The 20,352-nt window shown below is 39.5% G+C and overlaps 1 long non-coding RNA gene across 1 annotated transcript in view; it reads right to left on the bottom strand.

Annotated features, from left to right (window-relative positions):
• The window catches only part of LOC132575886 (uncharacterized), a 32,253-nt gene extending 18,841 nt beyond the window's left edge, over nt 1-13,412 (bottom strand). Inside the window, exons 1-2 of the long non-coding RNA XR_009555708.1 lie at nt 13,331-13,412; nt 13,172-13,257 (exon numbers count right to left, since the gene is read on the bottom strand). This is a non-coding gene — a long non-coding RNA (uncharacterized LOC132575886). The remainder of the gene's footprint in view (nt 1-13,171; nt 13,258-13,330) is intronic.
• Between the last annotated feature and the right edge of the window lie 6,940 nt (nt 13,413-20,352).

Below are 20,352 nucleotides of genomic sequence, written 5' to 3'. Positions count from 1 at the left end.
AACAAAAGGATTACAAATTTTTATGGAATAAACAATTGGGGTTAGAATTTTTTCACTGGCTGAACAGAAGAAAAGGGGAGTGATTTTTTATATTAAACAAGAATTGGAGCCAAAATTAGTGTTTAAAGATAAAGATGGAAGATTTGTAGCAGTAGAAATAGTATTAAATGCAAAAATAACATTGTTATTGGGACTGATGCGCCGAATGGTGTAAAGGATGTTTTTTTTAAAGACATTATACAACAATTTGATGAACTGACTTATGACCAAGTTTTGATAATGGGAGACTTTAATGGAACAATTAATAATTCACTGGATAGGTGTCAAGTCGGCTGATTCAATAACGAGGCTTTGTTGATACAAAGTTTCTAGTTTAGTGATATCATTGTTCTCAACTTCAGGGAGATTGAAAGACTGAGGATCATACAGTAAAGTGTAATCATATAAGGTGTACTTCAAAGGAATTCTTTAGGGAGGGGGTACTATGCAGGGCACATTCACACATTGATGTTACAAATTCGTTCTCAGGCCTGGTGGCCTTGGGCGGATCCTCCCCCGGTGCCCAGCCTGAGAAGGCACCATAATCTCTTTCACATATTCCCATTTCAAAGCAAAGCTACATAACAAAGGAAGGGAGGGGGGAGAGGAGAGTTCACGCTAGCAGCATTGGTATACAGTGTGGCTTTTACCCAGAATGCTTCCCCCTGAACCAAAGCTGAAACACAGACTTGACCAGAGTTAAAGCAGACTTGACAATAGGTCTGGGTGAAAAAATAATAACAAAGAAGGAAAATTGCCAAAGTCTTTTTTTTTAATTGGACAAACAAGAAAATTTGGAGGACATATGGATGAAATTTAACCCTGAAGTGCGGGACTATACCTTCTTTTCAGCAAGTCATAAAACTTTTTCCAGAATTGACATGTCATGGGGCACTTGATTTAGGTCTTATAACAAGGAAAATAGAGATTTTACCCAAAATTGGGGCTGACCATAACCCAATAACGTGGATTACAAAATTGTCTAAATTGAAAAGATGGAGATTGAATGAAGATTTACTACAGAATAAAGAAATAGTGACGTACCTAGAAAATGAAACTAAAGCTTTCTTTCAAGTGAATGACAGAGGATATAGAATTTCAGACGGTCTGGGATGCCTATAAAGCAGTAATGAGAGGAATATTGATTACTTTGAATAATAAAGATAAGAGAGCAAAAGAAAAACAGTTGTTGGACATTCAAAATGAAATAAAGAAAAAAGAAGAGGAGTTGAGAAAAAGGCCAGGGAAAAAGAAAATTATAAGGAAATTACAATATTACAAACGCAAATGAGACATTTGTTAAATAAAGAATTGGAATGGAATTTGAAAAGACTGCAGCAGAAATCTTTTTAGGGAGCAAATAAACCTGGAAAGTATTTGGCTTGGCAATTGAAGAAAAAGAGAGAAAATAAAATTATTAATAAAATTGTGGTAGATGGAAGAGAGGTGGTTAGCCAAGAGGGAATAAAAAGAGAATTTTTTAAGTATTATGCCAAGTTGTTTAAAGGTGTTAAAACAGAGAAAGAAAAGATGGATGAGTACAAAAGATAAAAATAGCACCCTTAACAGAAAATATGCGAAAAGTTTTGAATGGTCCAATTGAAAAAATAGAAATTGAAGCAGCAATTAATGCAATGAAAAATGGAAAGGCACCTGGGCCAGATGGATATACAGCTAAATATTTCAAAACCTTTAAAGATGAGTTTACACCGAAATTGCAGAAGTTGATGAACATGATAAGAATGAAAGGGAAAATCCCAAACACATGGAAGTAAGCTGTTATTTTGTTGATACCAAAGGAAGATAGAGATGTCACGAATGTTAAAAATTACAGACCAATTTCGCTATTAAACAATGACTATAAAATATATACAAGAATCTTGGCAGAACGGCTTAAACAACATTTGATCAATTTTATAAAGGAAGATCAAGCGGGGTTTCTTCCCAAAAGGCAAATAAGAGGCAATATTAGAACAGTTGTAAATATTGTAGAATATTATGAAAGACATCCAGAAAAGGAAGTAGCATTATTCTTTGCGGATGCAGAGAAAGCATTTGACAATTTAAATTGGGACTTTACGTTTGCAGTAATGGAGAAAATGGAGCTGGGAGAAGCTTTATAAGAATGATAAAAGCAATATACACTGAACAACGTCCAAAGCTATGTATAAATGCAGATCTTACAGAAGATATGATAATTAGCAAAGGTACAAGACAAGGCTGTCCGCTTTCCCCATTGTTATTTATAATGACTCTTGAAATATTGCTGATGCAGATCCAAGAAGATAAAGAAATAGAAGGATTAAAAATAAAAGGATTTACTTACAAATACAGAGCATTTGCAGATGATATAATGTTTATAAATGAAAACCCCATACAAGTCACACCTTTGTTGTTAACTAAAATACAAGAATATGGGGAGTTGGCGGGACTTTGTATTAATAAAGAAAAATCAAAACTTCTATGTAAAAATATGCAAATAAATAAGTAACAAGAATTACAGATACTAACGGGCTGTGAAGTTACCTCCAAGGTAAAGTATTTGGGTGTGGAGATAACAATGAAGAATATTGATCTGTTTAAAAATAATTATGAGACCTATGGCGTAAAATGGATGAAGATATGTTAAAATGGAATAAACTTAATTTGTCATTGCTGGGTAGAATAGCTGCAATTAAAATGAATATTCTACTAAGAATAATGTATTTGTTTCAAACTATTCCCATTGTGAAAGATAGTAAACAATTTGATAAATGGCGAAGAAAAATTTCAGAATTTGTGTGGGCTGGGAAGAAACCAAGGATCAAAATGAAAATTTTGACAGATGCAAAAGAGATAGGTGGATTTCAACTACCAAATTTAAAATTATATCAGGAAGCAGTTTGTTTAGTGTGGATAAAAGAACGGATAACGCTGTTAAACAAAAAAACTCTTAGTGCTGGAAGGTCATGGAAATAAATTTGGCTGGCACGCGTATTTGTATTATGGAATAAAGAAGATGGACGTTTTTTTCTCTCACCATTATATAAGAAATAATTTGTTAAAAACATGGATGAAATATAAGAAATATGGAGATGAGAGAAGACCGTTATGGATAGTGCCGGCTGAAGTAATAAAAATAACGGCTGAGAAAAGTGGTTGTCATATAATCAATTATTAAAAATACAAAGTGGCAAAATAGAATTGAAAACTGCTGAAGAGCTGAATAATAAATATAATTGGTTCCAAATGCAACAAATAAAGAGCTTGGTGGAAAATGATATTAAAACTGAAGGAATAAGAAAAGAGCAAACAGAAATGGAAAAAGTTCTGCTTGGAGACAATGAAAAATTAATTTCAAAAATATATAAATTACTGTTAAAATGGTCTACGGAGGATGAAGTAGTGAAATCTCAAATGATTAAATGGGCAATTAATGTAAATAAGGAAATACAGATGGAAACTTGGGAATACTTGTGGAGGAATTCTATGAAGCTTTCGACGTATCATAGTATTAAAGAGAACTGTTTTAAAATTATGTATATATGGTATATGACTCCTAAAAAATCAGCAAAGATGTACAATAAAATGCCAGATGCTGGAAATGTAGAAAACATGAAGGTTCTTTCTACCATATGTGGTGGACTTGTGAAAGAGCAAAAAAGTATTGGCAGATGATTCAGCAAGACATTTCTAAGATCTTGGGATATGAATTTAAGAAAGTTGCAGAGACTTTTCTGTTGGGATTACAAATGGAAAAATTTCCAAAAGAAGATAGAACTGTAATTTGGTACTTGCTTTCAGCTGCTAGGACATTATATGCGCAGTTGTGGAAGCAAGAAAAAATACCAGAGAAATGGGATTGGATTATAAAAGTTATGACATGGAGTGAAATGGACAAATTAACAAGAATATTAAGAGACTCTGATTTAGAAGTTTTTAAGATGGAGTGGGAAAAGTTTAGAAGATATGTAGAAAAAGAGTGGAAAATAAAAGGACATTGAACAATTTTTGATAATGATTAAGTTTTAGAAAGAAGAATAATATAAATTTTTATTTTAATAGTTAAGGGTAGCTTTAAATATTAGCATTTTAAGTAAATAACGCTGGCGAGGGTCAAGTAACAGGGGGAGGGCTGGGTAGAAAGTAATATATGGGATAGATAAAAGAAGTTATTAAAGATGTAAGATAATAATAATAATAATAATAATAATAATAATAATAATAATAATAATAATAATAATAATAATAATAATAATAATAATAATAATAATAATAATAATAATAATAATAATAATAATAACAACAACTTTTAATTTCTATCCCGCCCTCCCCGCCAAAGCAGGCTCAGGGCGGCTTACAACATAAAATACATTATACATCAGATTACATAAATTGCAAATAAAATCCAAATAGATTTATTACCATATGTTACCAATAAAAAATTGTTTTAACCAGAGACCTGCTCAATGCAGTTTGCCAGCAAAAACAATGCTATATCATTTTTTTTAAAAAAAACCATACATTTATTTTTATATTGAAAACAATCCATTAAAAACAAGCCAGGGGCACAAGAACTGCATAAAATGATCGTTGTGCACCTTAAAAAACAGACCTCAAACCAGAAGCAGAATGTAAAACAGTTTAAAAAATTAAAAGAAATATTTTGGCCTGGTGCCTGAAAGACAGCATGTTTCTTGCTGAAATACAGTCTGCCCAAGATGAAAATGAACCTTCCCCTTACAAAACAGTCATAGCCAATAATGGAATATCTATAATGGGGAGAGAACTTCCATGTCAAATTGTGATTTCCAGAAAGCCAAACAACACTTTTAAGGTTAGAAACCAGGCATTATATATTGGGTTGGGTGAGGTAGGTAAGTATGCCAGCCTCCAGGTGAGACCTGGAGATCTTCCAGAATTACAGCTCATCTCCACACCACAGATATCTGTTCCCCTGGGGGGAAAATGGATGATATGGAGGGTGGACTGAGGTCTCTATCCTCCACAGGCTCCATCCCCATATCTCCAGGAGTTTTCCTGGATCTGGTTACCCTATCACCCCCATCCCCAGCTGGTGGCCAGGGAGCACCTACCAACCCTAGGAAGAGGGGACATATCTATCCAACTCTGAGAGTTCACCGATGATAGATAGATAGATAGATAGATAGATAGATAGATAGATAGATAGATAGATAGATAGATAGATAGATAGATAGATAGATAGATAGATAGATAGATAGATGATAGATAGATAGATAGAATAAGGAGTCAATGGATAGCAAAAGAAGAAACAGCCAAACATAAAAATGCCTTGGATAATATAAAATGTGTGGGTTTTTTTACATACTCCATGATGTATAATGTCATACCACTGTTTTCCAGCAAAGTATGTTTGTATGAATAGACTACATTTGTACAATAAATGTACATCCACCCTGCAATTTTTCTCCCCCTACTGACACTCTGTTTAGCATCTGCAGTAGGAAGCAAAAAAACCCCTCAAAAACCTTCAACTTATCCCCAGCTCTGAGTACAGGCAAATCTCCTACATGGTCCTTTGAGCTGTTGAAAAATGGTACTAAGTCCACTGACTCACATATTTGTAATTAAGTGCTCACAGGGAACCCACATCTTTAATTTGTTTTTCACCTCCTGTGGAGTGTAAATCATGATTCTCCCCCCCCTCCCCTCCCCCTTTGCTTTAGGTGGCTTTTGGCACATTTTTCTTTTCTGTTTCTTTTGGTCCTTCAGATCCTATGCTAAGGTTTTACTGAAAGGTTCCCACTAGACCCCTTAAGGAAGAAAGATTTCCAGGGTGAAGATAGTATATTAATAAATGAAACCCAACCTTTTAAAAATTAAATTGTCAGAAAAACCCATTAGGCTGTAAAAGAGTTGAAGTAAACATTAGATTTTAATACCTACTCCAGCTTAGATATTTCTGAACAGGAAAAATCCCCAGTGAGCACTTAAAACTTCATTACTACAGCAAAAGGTTGTGAAAGGCTATTTAAAGGTTTTCAATTTTGCTGAAGTCTAGAGGTTATTACAGTGAGAAAGAATACAAACCTTAATATTACATGGAATGAAAGGGATCAAATTTATGTTCTCATCTCCCCTGCAGTTTAATCCATTTCTATTAGGTTCATTGGAAAAAATTAGACCAAATGGAAACTTTCTATAGGGCTGATGAAAAATAATATTTCATTGTAGTAAGAAAGCATTTCTATCCATTACCTGCATTTTTTAAAAAGTCTCCCTCTTTCCCACTCAACAGATATAAATTATGCTGTGTTTAAAATTCTTTCAGCTGATGATGTGGTCAGGGGACAGCATGGTATAGCCTGATCTCATCAGATCTTGGAAGCTAAGCCGAGTCAGTACTTAGAAAGAAGACCACCAAGGAAGACTCTGCAGGGAAAGACAAGAGGAAGCATCTCTACTTCTCACTTGTCTTGAAAACCCCTTGCTTGGATCACCATAACTAGGCTGTGACTTGATGGCATTTTATAAACACACACAAATGACTGGAGGTAGACCTATGCAAAATATGTCCAGAGAACAGGAACAATTTTTTTTAGCTTCAAACTTATCTAGATTTCACATTCACAGCCTCTTTTGAATGGACAGTTTGGACTACAGCAAAGGAAACTGCAAACTAGTCATGTCTATGTAACAGGTTGTAGAGCCTATAATGAGGGGGAAAGCTTCAGCTGAAGCAAAGAGGTTCTCATTTTTATATATATTTACTTTTTTCCCCTTTGTGCCTTGACCTGAATTCACACTTCTTTTGGTGAGTCTAGTGTCAACATTTGTGACGGACATCAGCTATAACCTAGCTTATCACAGCAGTTTAGAATAGGTGACCCTCTCTGAATAACCAAGGAACAGTCATTTCATTCATTTTCACATTTGTTTCACGTTTCACACTTTTTCCCCCCGCTTTGTTTCACTTTTCTGCAGCCCCATTTTATTTGAATTATATCCCGCCCTACCCCACCGAGGCGGGCTCAGGGTGGCTCACAACACAATAATTCTAACAATAGGGTTTAAAAAAATTAAAATACAATAATAATTTACATAATTAAAAACAGCCAGTATCTCAATGTATCAGTCAATGTCAGTTGCTATCTTATTGTCTTCCTTCAGAATATTTCAATGCCGGTCAGTTGTAAGCCAACTGGAAGAGGACTATCTTACAGCCCCTGTGGAACTGTCCAAAGTTCCGCAGGGCCCTGACCTCTTCCGGTAGCTGGTTCCACCAGCAAGGGGCTGTGATTGAGAAGGCCCTGTCCCTAGTTGACTTCAACCGGACCTCCTTTGGCCTGGGGATTACAAGCAGATTTCGAGAGCCGGATCTCAGCACTCTCTGGGGAGCATATGGGAAGAGACGGTCCCTAAGGTAGGCAGGTCCTAGGCCATATAGGGCTTTAAAGGTAATAACCAGCACCTTTAAAGGTAATAACCAGTAAATGTTTCTCCATTGTTAGGTATGAAGTAACGCCAGTGGCTCTGGGGAGATTACATTTATGTCAGCAGCCATATCCTTCCTGACACAAGATTGCTGCACCAATCCCAAAACAAAAACAAGGAAAATGCCTAACAAGGTTTAATTCTCAAAAGCAAGCAGTCATATTTTGAGTCACAAAACTCTCTCAGAAGTACTTTCTTTTATCATGGCAAAGATTTAACAGGAAATATAGCCTTTTTTTCTCTGCTTATTTGTTTTTTCTACACACTAGGTTAAGTTAGGCTGAATGGTGGGTTCATGTTAACCCAGTAGAACTGGTTTGGTGTTGTGGTTAAGGGCGTGAACTCTTATCTGGGACAACTGGGTTTGATTCCCCACTCCTCCACTTGCAGCTGCTGGAATGGCCTTGGGTCAGCCATAGCTCTTGCAAGAGTTGTCCTTGAAAAGGCAGCTTCTGTGAGAGCTCTATCAGCCCCACCTACCTCACAGGGTGTTGTGGGGAAAGAAGATAAAGAAGATTGTAAGCCGCTCTGAGACTTGATTCAGAGAGAAGGGTGGGGTATAAGATAAGATAAGATAAGTTTATTTTTATATCCCGCCCTCCCCCGCCGATGGCGGGCTCAGGGCGGCTCACAGACACGGAACACCGTGATATAAATAAAATACAATATAAAACAAACAATTTTAAAATACAATTCAGTTACAATTCAGTTACATAGTTAATTAGATAGATAAAACGGTGCTATAAAGTGCTGTAGATCACAATCATGCACAAGATGGCTGGATGGCTACAGATCCGTTTAACCAGGTTCTGTCCCAAAGGCAAGCTGAAACAGAGAGGTTTTGCAAGCCCTGCGGAACTGGTTCAGGTCCCGCAGGGCTCGCACCATCTCTGGAAGTTGATTCTATTCTATGATTCTAAATCTATGGTCTTCTTTTTCTTTAGTAAACTACATGTCTGAGCAGCAGACCAACTGGGTCAGTTTCCCTGGGCCCCATGCTGGGGAGGGTGACTGCTCATGACCCCATCCTGTTGGGTTGCTAGCTTGGTACCAGTGGGCTGCTTGTGCTCACGTCTGGGGCTTAAGCAGCCAACTTGGCAGCAGCAATGGCTCACAGCTCCCCTATCTGAGGCCAGGTTCTGGTAGCAGCAGTGGCTACTGCCTGCCTCACATGGGATGAAGGCTGCCCTGTGTTCGGAGCCTAGTTGAAGGGGGTAGGAATGGCAGGGGTTCCGATGCTGGAGTTATGTCTGTAGTATGCCCAGAAGGAGTCTTGGAATTGCCACGCTCCTGACCACTCTGCTGAATGGGTTTGAATCATATCCTTTTGATAGGTTGACAGAAAGGCAGCACAGCAATCCAACGGTATCACCCTGACACCTCTCCTTTTCACAGAAAAGGTCATGACTCTCCCACATATTCCCAGGGTGGAAGACTGCTCCAAGAAGCTTTTTGTAAGGCCAGGGAGATGTAGGTAGTTGGGTAGTAAAAAGTGAACATGTAATAGAACATTCACTGAGAAGAGATCTCTGTCATCTCTATAACAGCAGACTAGGAAAAGCCCTGTTATAGGTAACGCTGTAAACATGACCATCATTACACACAAGGTTCATAACACAACAAAATGATATTAGGATGGTTACCTTAAATTTAAAGTTGTATATTTATAACTTGATCTTACCTGGCCACACTACTCACTAACCTGAGTATCCAATTATTTATTGAGACAAGGAGCCTTCAGGGATTCTTAGGCTGTGATCAGATGCATTATTTGACCCAGTTTTATTGCCTCTCTCTTACAAATTAAAAATGATCAAAGATTTCAGGTTTTCACGGCTGGTAACATCATTAGGGTTTGTAGAATCTTTCAGGATCAAGTGCCGTGTTCTACTGGAGAAAGTTTTCCTTCCAGACGTTTCGTTTTCAGCTGCGAAGAATATCCTCAGTGGCGTTGCAGCCGGAGCAGGCGCTCAGACCTGTGCACAGCAGCCAAGAAGGTCTGAGTGCCTGCTCCGGCTGCAACGCCACTGAGGATGTTCTCCACAGCTGAGAACAAAACGTCTGGAAGGAAAACTTTCTCCAGTAGAACACGGCACTTGATCCCGAAAGATTCTACAAATCCTAATAAAAATGATCATTTGGACAGTGACATTTGTCTCCTATTCTGCAGTTGGTGGCCTGTACTCACTTTCTGGATGCCAGAAAAAAAAACAGATCTTTGTGAATTGAATTGGTCTTGCCATGCAATTTCTACATCTCCCTGGAGTTCTCTTGCAAAATCAAGTCATTTGAAAAACTAGAGGGCACATTTTTGTTGGCACCATTTTTTAAAAAATTATGTAGCAGTGTGTGCTTAAGCAGATCTTTGCCTCATGTATTTCTCTTTTAAAAATCTTTTTAAAACTTTCAAAGAAAGGCACCTATTTGTTTCATCTGTTTTCTGCCTACAACTTTCTAGCACATGTGGCTGGGAAAGGGGTTAACTGAAAATATGAGATTTTTTTTTCAGAGAGGGAGTGCGGAAGGAGGTGGTCTGAGAATGATGTCAAGACTCTAAGCTTCACTCCAAGCTTGTAAATAAAAACATCAGCACACAGGACACAGGATGAGGCTTCTTTCCCCTCAGCTTTGCAACTTTTGAAAAAAATAATTTTTAAAAAACACAGCCACACTACAAATCCCAGCAGTCTCCTCCAGCAATTCCATTGGTCGCCAGGTGTTTGAAACAATACTTCCCATAAGTACTTATGCACAATGCTCAAGTGACAAATAATAAAGAAAAGCTCCTACTCTGTGGCTGCTGTCTGATTGGTACTCCATGGGCTGTGTGTGAGGTGAAGCAGGTTAAGGATGGGATGTCTGATCAGATTTCTCTGTTACACAAAAGTTCAGAAAGTAGAGATGGGCCAGACTGTGCTAACCCTGCCATGTGACCACAGCCTTAGACTTCCAAGTCTAAGGCTGTAGTCATAAGGCTGCACACATACCTGGGAGTATGGACATAATTGGGAATTACTTCTAAGTAGACCTGCCCCTGATTGCACAGTTAATATTCAAATTATTATGGCATTACATCTGAATGGAGGGAGGTGTCCAGTGGGGTACCACAGGACTCAGATTTTGGCCCTGTACTTTTCAATATTTTTATTAATGATCTTGATGAGGGTGTGAATTACACCAAATTGGGAGGAGCAGAAAATACACCGGAATATAGAGTTAGAATTCAACAAGGTATGAATATGATGAAAAAGTGGGTGGAAGTGAACAAGAAGCAATTTAACAAGGATAAGTGCCACGTTCTACATCTCAGAAACAAAAATGAGAAACACACATACTGGATTGGGGATACACTTCCGGGTAGCAGTGTGTGTGAACAAGATGTTCAGGTATGAGCGGACCATAAGTTAAATATGAGCAGCCAGCAGTTGGGGGCCTGGAGACCAAGCCCTGTGAGGAAATGCTAAGGGACTTGGGAATGTTCAGTCTGGAAAAGAGGAGGTTGAGGGGAGATATGATTGCTTGCTATACATGTGAAGGGTTGTCACTTAGAGGAGGGCAGGGAGCTGTTCCAGTTGGTAGCAGAGGAGAGGACTTATAATAATGGGTTTAAATTAGAAGAAGAAGAAGAAGACATTGGATTTATATTCCGCCCTCCACTCAAGAGTCTCAGAGTGGCTCACAATCTCCTTTATCTCCCTCCCCTACAACAAACACCCTGTGAGGTGGGTGGGGCTGAGAGAGCTCTCCCAGAAGCTGCCCTATTCAAGGACAAGCTCTGTGATAACTATGGGTGACCCAAGGCCATTCCAGCAGCTGCAAGTGGAGGAGTGGGGAATCAAACCCGGTTCTCTTAGATAAGAGTCCGCACACTTAAACATACACCAAACTGGCTCTCAAAAAGGGTGAGAAGGTATCAACTGGATATTAGGAAAAACCTTTTTACAGTAAGAGTTGTTCAACAGTGGAATCATCTACTGAGGGAGGTGGTGAGCTCCCCCTCACAAGCAATCTTTAAGCAGTGGCTGGATGAAAACTGGTCAGGAATGCTCTAGGCTGATCCTGCATTGAGCAGGGGGTTGGACTAGAAGCCCCTTCCAACTCTATGATTCTATGATTTTTAATATTTTTAATTTTTATATTAACAAACATAAAAACAATACACAGAGAAGAAAAATGGAATAGAAATGCTATATTACTACAATTATATATAGACAATCATATTTGGTAGATGAAAGCATAAATATTAATAAAAGAGAAAGACCATCACTTAAATCATTAATATTGTCTATTAAATTGTAACTAACCACATTTTTAATCTAGTAAATTGTTGATCAGATCTTACATAGAGATTACATATACTTTTGTTTTGGTATGTATTTTTTTTCATTCCAAACATTTCTAACATTTGGTCTTTATAAACATATATTGCTTAATAATTCTGGACTTTATCATTTAATTAGTATTTTAATCTTTAAAGCTTTCCACCCTGATTTTGAGCTATATATTCAAAAAGGCATTCAATTGTTCTTGGAATTCTGAATCTGGTCTGTTATAGAAGTAAAATGTTAGCTTTGCCATTGTTGCATACTCAGTTTATTTTTCCAGGCAGTCAATTCTGGGCATATTTCAGTTTTCGATATGGATGCAAATGCCACTCTTGCTGCTGTTAACATATATTTAAATAGTTCACTGTGAGTTTTTTATATATTTAATGGTAATATATTTAAGTACCCAGCTTGCTGGGGGGAAAGTGGTGAAGACTGGGGAAGGCAATGCCAAACCACCCCGTAAAAGGTCTGCCGTGAAAACGTGAAAGCAACGTCACCCCAGAGTCGGAAACAACTGATGCTTGCACAGGGGACTACCTTTACCTTTTTAAAATATATTTAATGGCATTTTTTTTTGATCCATTGGAAAATTAACTTTAATATCTTTTGTATTTCTTCATGGATCTTTGCCCAATTTTTTTTTTTTTTTTGCTTTATCACAAGACCACCATATATGATAGAATGTTGAATCTGTACTTTTGCATTTCCAACATCTGGCATTGAAGCTCTTAGCTTTTGCAATATTCAAATTATTGAACTGCAGAACCATACATAGATCTTAGACTAAAGTATTTTTTTTTTAAAAAAAACAATATTACTGAATATATCATATTCCATGTGAGAATATATTGCTATGTATTAAGAAACTCCTAGCATTCAGTGAAACAGCAAATTAAGAACTCTAGAGACCATGGTTTGTTTTATTACTGAGAGGTTGGTTTGGTTTGTGTACCCTGTTGGAATGAGGTAATCACCACAGTGTAATGTACCTTGTTTACTGTTTACATGCAAAGCCCAGAGGGCATGCACACAGGTGGGAAAAGCATTGCTATACACTGTGTTCAATTAGATATGATGTGAATTACTGCCCACAAGATGTCTGTTTTCAGCATCCAAATGCATTTCCCTTCTGGAAAAAACCTAACACAATTTTAATGTGAAGAGTAAAACAATAAGCCAATTTACCTTAGAAAATGTAAAAGAAGTTTCAGTTTGACTATATGGTGGATACACTTCAATAAAGGAAAAGAACCTCAGGCTTCTAATATATTTGCATTCGTCTATGCATGTATAACCAACAAAATGGATAACCAGTCATTTTCTCTCCACAGAACTTGTTTATCTCTTACCTTTGCTTCCAGATAGCCAGAACATAATTTCTTAAATGTTGGCATGTGTGCAGTCCCCACCATTCCCTTAAAGGTCACTGAATACGCTGTGAAAAAAAGAAAGAAGTAAATAAATGCTCGTTCACCCAGGAAGACAGGTGATATTTGAATCATTCTTACCAGGCAATTTTCATCCTACTTCAAATTTATTCATTGTGTCAGCAACAACAAATCAATCACAAGCTTCTTGTTCAAATGGATACTCTGGTTTAGCAAGTGGAGAAAAGAATACATTCTAGAACTAGCATAAAATGAAGGATCTTCAGCTGAAATGCCTACCATTGCTCACTGTTTAATTTCTAAAGAGCGGAGTTCTGGGCTCATGCCAACCTGGGAGCTATTATCCTCTGACTTGGCTTCCTAATCCCCATCTTTAGGAACAACCTGACCATTTAGTAATAAGGAAAAGTCTGGCTATATATGAGACCTTCTCTTGGGACTGCCCTAAAGGCAATTTAGAAACTTCAGCTGGCGCAAAATACAGCAGTACAGCTTGGTTTCTAGCTGCAGCTGGCTATTTGGCACTCATTATGAGTGTTCTGAGAACTCTGCAGTGATTACTGTATTTTTGTTCAAGGTAATTCAAGGTGCTGGATGGAACCTTTGAAGCACTTTATGGCCTAGAACCCACAAATATGCAGGTCCCATTACCAGCAACTCTACTCTTCTTTTCCATCCTGTAGGGTTGTTAGGTTGGCCATTCCTTCCTAAAACTGTTAACAAATATTGCAAAAATTCTATAAGCTATAGTTATTGAGGAAACCCTTTGATACTCTTCTACCTACTTATTTTTGATGATTTTTTAGTTTTTATCCATTTTTAATTGTATATTGTTTTTATTATCATTGTAACTTGGCTTGAGTCTGGTTTCAGAAAACTGTCATTCATCTCCAAAAGATTTAGATCTTCTAAGAGGCAAGTTAAAAGTAGCTGCATTTCATATGTCCAGTGTGATGGCCTGGAGAGGCACACAGATCTCCTGGGTCACATTTATTATGAGTCTCAGCAGTTTGGGGTTTTTTTGTAGCAGGAACTCCTTCCCACACTAGGCCATACACACACACTGATGTAGCCAGTCCTCCAAGAACTTACAGGGCCTGCTGTAATCTCCAGGAGGATTGGCTACATCAGACAGTGTGGCCTATTATGCAAAAGAATTCTTGCTACAGAAAAAGCCCTGAGTCTCAGGAAGGTCAGCACAATAGTTTAATACCCCCTTTCACAAAGAGAGTGTTTATCAATATATCTAATTCTCAACATAGCCCAATCTGTGGATACTTAAATCTGGAGACTGGGGCCACAAACATGGAATCATAGAGTTGGAAGGGACCCCAGGGTCATCTAGTCCAATCCCTGCACAATGAAGGAAATTTACAACACCTCCCTCTAAATTCACAGGATCAGCATTGCTGTCAGATGGACATCTAGCCTCTGTTTAAAAACCTCCAAGGAAGATCTTTCTACAAACCAGAGAAAAGCCCTGATATGCAGAAAAATCAGTCAAGATGATAATGATGATGAAGAAGAAGAAGAAACAGTCAACCACATTGTCAAAGTGACTATAAAGAACGTCAAAATAAAGTTGTAGCTATGTTGCAGGAATCTCTGTAGGATGTATGACTTACCATCAGCCAGAAATTCATGGAAGCACAAACTAGACAAGATCATGGAGAATGATGAAACAAAGATGACAGATAAAAACTGGAGCATAAAATCCGTCACACTTATAGGAAAAAAATGAGGAATAGGGTTTGGATAATTGACACTGCAATCCCAGGAGACAACAGAATAGAAAAGAAATAACAGGAGACAATCACGAAATACCAAGAGTGCCTCTGGGAGAAGAAGGAGACCATCATACCAGTTGTCATTGGAGCCCTTGGAGCAATGCCTAGAAGTCTCAAGAAACAGCTGGACATTCTGGGCATTAAGAAAATAAACCAGCCCAGCTCCAGAAGACATTGGCATTATTAAGCTGCACCTTGCCGGAGGCTGAGCACATTTCGGAGAGCTCTGAGACAAAGCAGAGAAGAAGTGCTATAAGGGTGAGGTTTGGCTTTCTAAACAGCTGGGGAAGTTGCTGAGAATTTCTGAGTTTGTGTGACTGTGTGATTGCTGAAGATTCTGAGTTTGTGGTTGCTGAGGATTTGGTTTGAGGGTCTGCTTTTGGCACGAGCCGAAGGGCAAGAGCTAAAGGTCTCTTGACCTGTGGCTCTTAGCCTGGGGCTCTGTAAGGACCAGGAAACCAGATCCCTATTTTCCTTGTGCTCCCAATAAGGTAAGTTGACCCTCCAGAAGGGGAGCCACATAAACAAACAGGATTTGAAAGGGGACTGTATATTTTTGAAAAAGCTATCATGAAGGTAGAATGCCAGCAGGGGGGTGGGGACTTTCCAGTGTTTTGCACTGAGTGTCACATGTATGACTATCTGCCCACAGGACAGAAGTCTTGTGTGTGCTCGATGCAAGGAGCTCCTGGTCCTCCGGGAACGAGTTTGTACCCTTGAGGCCAAGGTGACTGACCTGGAGAAGCAGAGACAGTCAGTTAGGCACTCAGAGAAGGCTCTTGGGGACGTATTAGATGAGCCCCGCTCTGAACGTGGCAGCCCCGTTGCTGCCAGGGAGCATGAGGGTTGAGAGGGAACAGGGCACCATGCTGAGGATAAGGGGAATGCGCCCTCAGAAGGGACCTCTTCATCAGTTGGTGAGCAGGTATTGGGCAGGGAGAGAGGGGGGGTCTTGGTAGTTGGTGATTCGATCCTTAGGCAAGTAGACAGCTGGGTGGCAAAACCACGTACTGACCGTATGGTGACTTGCCTGCCTAGTGCGAAGGTAGCGGACATTATGCATGTTGTAGATACGTTGATAGACAGTGCTGGGGAGGAGCCTGTGGTCGTGGTGCATGTTGGCACCAACGATGTGGGGAAATGCAGTCATGAGGTCCTGGAGGAAAAACTTAGGCTGCTAGGCGGGAGACTTAAGGCCAGGACCTCCAAGGCAGCCTTCTCAGAAGTGCTACCTGTTCCACGTGCAGGGCTGGAGAGACAGGCTCAAATTAGAAGTCTCAATGTGTGGATGAGACGATGGTGTAAGGAGGAAGGGTTTAAGTTTGTTAGGCACTGGGATGTTTTCTGGAACAAGCAGGAGCTGTACAAAAAAGATGGTCTCCCCAGATGGAACTAGGCTGCTGGCACTTAAAATCAAAAAGGTGGCAGAGCAGTTTTTAAACTAAATCTTGGGGGAAAGCTGACAGGAGATGAAACATCACTGGTTCGGGAGGATTCATCTCAAAGAGATGAAGGGTTAGCTGTTACTTTTCTACCTGGTAAGGGATCAGAGTTGTCCACTGAGATGGTGACAAACAGTATGGACTATCTGCCAAAGCCTCGAGGCGGCAGGAGGAAGGATGTGGGCCTAGCTTGCATGGGAAATTATAGATGTTTGTATACAAACACTAAAAGTGTTCGAGGTAAAATTGGTGAGTTGGAATGTTTAGTGTTGGGAGAAAACATAGACATTGTGAGAATTTCAGAAACTTGGTGGAATGAGGAGAATCAGTAGGACACGGTGGTTCCTGGATATACGTTATATCGGAAGGATAGGGAGGGAAGGGTTGGAGGTGGGATGGCTCTGTATGTCAGAGAGGGTATACAGTCTAGTAAGACTGAGGTCAGAGAATTAGATTCCCTTCTAGAAATGCTTTGTGTCGAAATAGTGGGCCCAAAAGAAAATTTAACTATGGGAGTTTGTTATCGCCCACCAAATCAAAAGATAGAGGACGATTATAATATGATGGAAGGATTAAAGATAGCAGCTAAATGTAAAAACTGTGTCGTAATAGGTGATTTTAACTACCCGCAGATTGATTGGGTGAATATGTGTTCAGGTCAAGAGAAAGAGATTGCATTTCTAGACGCTCTCAATGACTGTGCTATGGAGCAGATGGTCACAGAACCTACAAGGGGTGGGGCGATCCTGGATTTGGTCCTAAGTAATGCCCAAGATGTAAAAGTGATCGCACCGCTTGGGAGCAGTGACCATAATGTTATTGATTTCACCATTTGTATAAATAGAGTTACCCCAAAAGACAAGCACAATCATGTTTAACTTTAAAAGGGGTAAATTCTCTGAGATGAGGAGGCATGTGAAGAGGAAACTGAAAGGAAAGGTAAATACAGTCCAAACCCTTGGGGAAGCTAGGAGGCTATTTAAAACTACAATCCTAGAAGCTCAGATAAAATATATACCACAAGTTAGGAAAGGCACAAACAGGTATAAGAAAAGGCCTGCATGGTTAACAAACAAAGTAATGGAAGCTGTAAAAGGTAAGAAGGACTCCTTTAAGCGGTGGAAATCTAGTCCAAGTGAGATTAATAAAAGGGAACACAGGCAGTGGCAAATCAAATGCAAGACTGTGATCAGGCAAGCAAAAAGGGACTATGAGGAGCATATTGCAAAACACATAAAGACCAACAATAAAATTCAAATATATTAGAAGCAGGAAACCAGCCAGGGAGGCAGTGGGGCCCTTGGATGACCAAGGGGTAAAAGGATTACTGAAGGAGGATAGGGAAATGGCTGAGAAGCTGAATACATTTTTTGCTTCCACATAGCCAGCTTCAAGAGGGGGTTAGATAAAAATATGGAGCAGAGGTCCATCAGTGGCTATTAGCCACAGTGTGTATATATATATATATGTGTATATATATATATATGTATGTGTGTGTGTATAATTTTTTTGGCCACTGTGCAACACAGAGTGTTGGACTGGATGGGCCATTTGCCTGATCCAACATGGCTTCTCTTATGTTCTTATGACAGTGCTGCTCAGAACAGCAAGAATTCTACAATTGTAATTCCCAAGAACTTGGCTAGATCTCAAATTGCAGAATACCATCTACTATTCCAGTGGCTCCCAGCCTTTTTGGCACCAGGGACTGGTTTTGTGGAAAACAATTTTTCCATGGACTGGTGTGGGGGAGGGTGCTGAGGTTTTTGCCACCCCACCCATGCTTTGTCCCTGCCCCCCATGGGGATCTTTAAATGGGGAGGAGACTGGAGCTGTTTCTGCCACCTCCCCACTAAGTGGCTAGGTGGCAGAAAGCCAATTTGCCTCTCCCTCCCATTTAAAGACCTCTCTGCCTCGAAGCAAGGCCACACTGCCTCTTTCGTCCACCCGGGTCCCAAGCGGGCAGGGGCGGTGCGACACCTTTGCCTTACTTTGCGGCCCAGTTGCTAGCAGGTCACAGACCGGTACTGGTTCACAGCCCAGTGGTTGGGGACCCCTTTACTAGTCTAATATCTGTCTGTGACACTTCTTCTTCTTCATTATCATCATCATCAACATCATAAGCATCATCCTACATTGGGGAGTTAAAAATACCAAAACAAAAGAACCAGCATATGTACCTTAACAAACGAATACCCTCTCATTGGCTGAGAAATTAATACCTTCTTAGGGGGTCAGGCAAGGAAAAGGGAGAGGAAGTTGCTGCCACCCCTCTCTGCTGCTGAGGCATTGACACTGAAGACAGGCAGTGGAAGAGGATCAGCAGCTACTGCCCCCTGCTTCTTGAACTAGGCAGATGGGGAGGTGGATCTGCCACAGCCCTCTCCCTCTGCCTCAGCCAGGTCATGGGAGTGGCAGTGCAGTTGAGGAGTCTGGCTGGCAACTGGCAGCCTGCTTGGGGGGGGGGGGGAGTGAGGATGGGATTTTGGCAGGTGGGGAAATGAAGGAAAGAGCTGGAGTTGCCATAATAGCTACATTTGAAAGGCAGGAAGCAGCTCTGTAGGGGAGACAAGAGGCTGGCACAGCAGGGAGGATAAACAAAAAGAATAGGATCCCTCTCAATGAATCTCATGGGTCCCCGTTTCTCTAATATACTACTTAACAAAAAAAAAAAGCAACCTACAAAGGTGGTGTAAGTGCATATTTTTGTAAACAGCTGATTCAATAACAGAACTCCTCCAAAACAGAATTGTCATTGCAAAGAAAAAACAGGAACTAATTGGGGGGGTTGCATGTTCAGATCCAGCACTGAAACTGCCATCATGAAACTGATATGTAAAAATAATACTGCCATTCTTATAGATGGTCTATTCATACAGTGAAAATTTTAAAAAGTATTTCAGGTCTTGCATACCCAGTTCACATTAACTCAATTGCAGGGACTACAACTTATTTTTGTGTTTTCCACTCGAAAGCAAGTTTGCCATCCACCAAAAATTATGATGTACATATCTTGTGAAATTGTTTTAGAGATCTAGCACTGAACATTTGCGCAAAAGCAAAATGAGGTACTGACCTGGATACTCAGGCTAGCCTAATCTCATCAGATCTTGAAAGCTAAGCAGGGTCAACCCTGGCTAGTATTGTGATGGGAGATCTCCAAGGAATACCAGGGTTGTGGCACAGAGGCAGACCCCCTCTGAATGTCTCTTGCTTTGAAAACCCTATGGGGTTGTCAAAAGTCTGTGACTTGATGGCACTTTCCACCACCAAAAGAAGGTGGTGATGTTCATGACACACTGGCATTGGGAAGAAAGCAGATCACTAATCCCTTCTACTCTCTACCATTCATCTGCTGTATACTTTGCTATGCTGTTTTCCCAATGTGGCCAAAATATATTTGCCATTTCCTGAAGGTAAAATACAAATGGAACTGATGTGTTTTATTTGACCACCTTTTGTCAGGCAGATTAAATGACCTATTTGACTGTAAAGGTTAAAGGCATAAAGTTATAAAATTCAGCTGCTATAATGTTCTTTCCAAAAGGAAATGGGTCATTTTCATGACCATTTCATCGTACTGTTGCTGATTTATTTAATTCACAAAAATCAATGGGATGATGCAGAAAGTCCATATCTATTAAAGTGCGACAGATGGTGTGTGTGAGTTATAATGAAATGAATGGCATGGGCAAAAGCCTTTTGGTGATCAATAAATAAGAAAACAGCTGGTACAATCTTGTTGATAGAACAGACTTCTTTCAGGTTTTGTGATTAAGAAAACATCTTTTATGCCTCTGTTTTTACCTAAACTGGCTTACATGTTAGCAAATTTGTACAGGCATTTAGGCAACTAAGCAATTTACAGAATCATATAAAATCAGTAACTGATGAAGTAGGCGCTGGTTTATGG

Source organism: Heteronotia binoei, chromosome 8, assembly GCF_032191835.1.
Source record: "Heteronotia binoei isolate CCM8104 ecotype False Entrance Well chromosome 8, APGP_CSIRO_Hbin_v1, whole genome shotgun sequence".
Classification (NCBI taxonomy): domain Eukaryota; kingdom Metazoa; phylum Chordata; class Lepidosauria; order Squamata; family Gekkonidae; genus Heteronotia; species Heteronotia binoei.
Note: the sequence above shows the minus strand (reverse complement) of the source record. Positions and strands in the feature narration are given on the sequence as shown.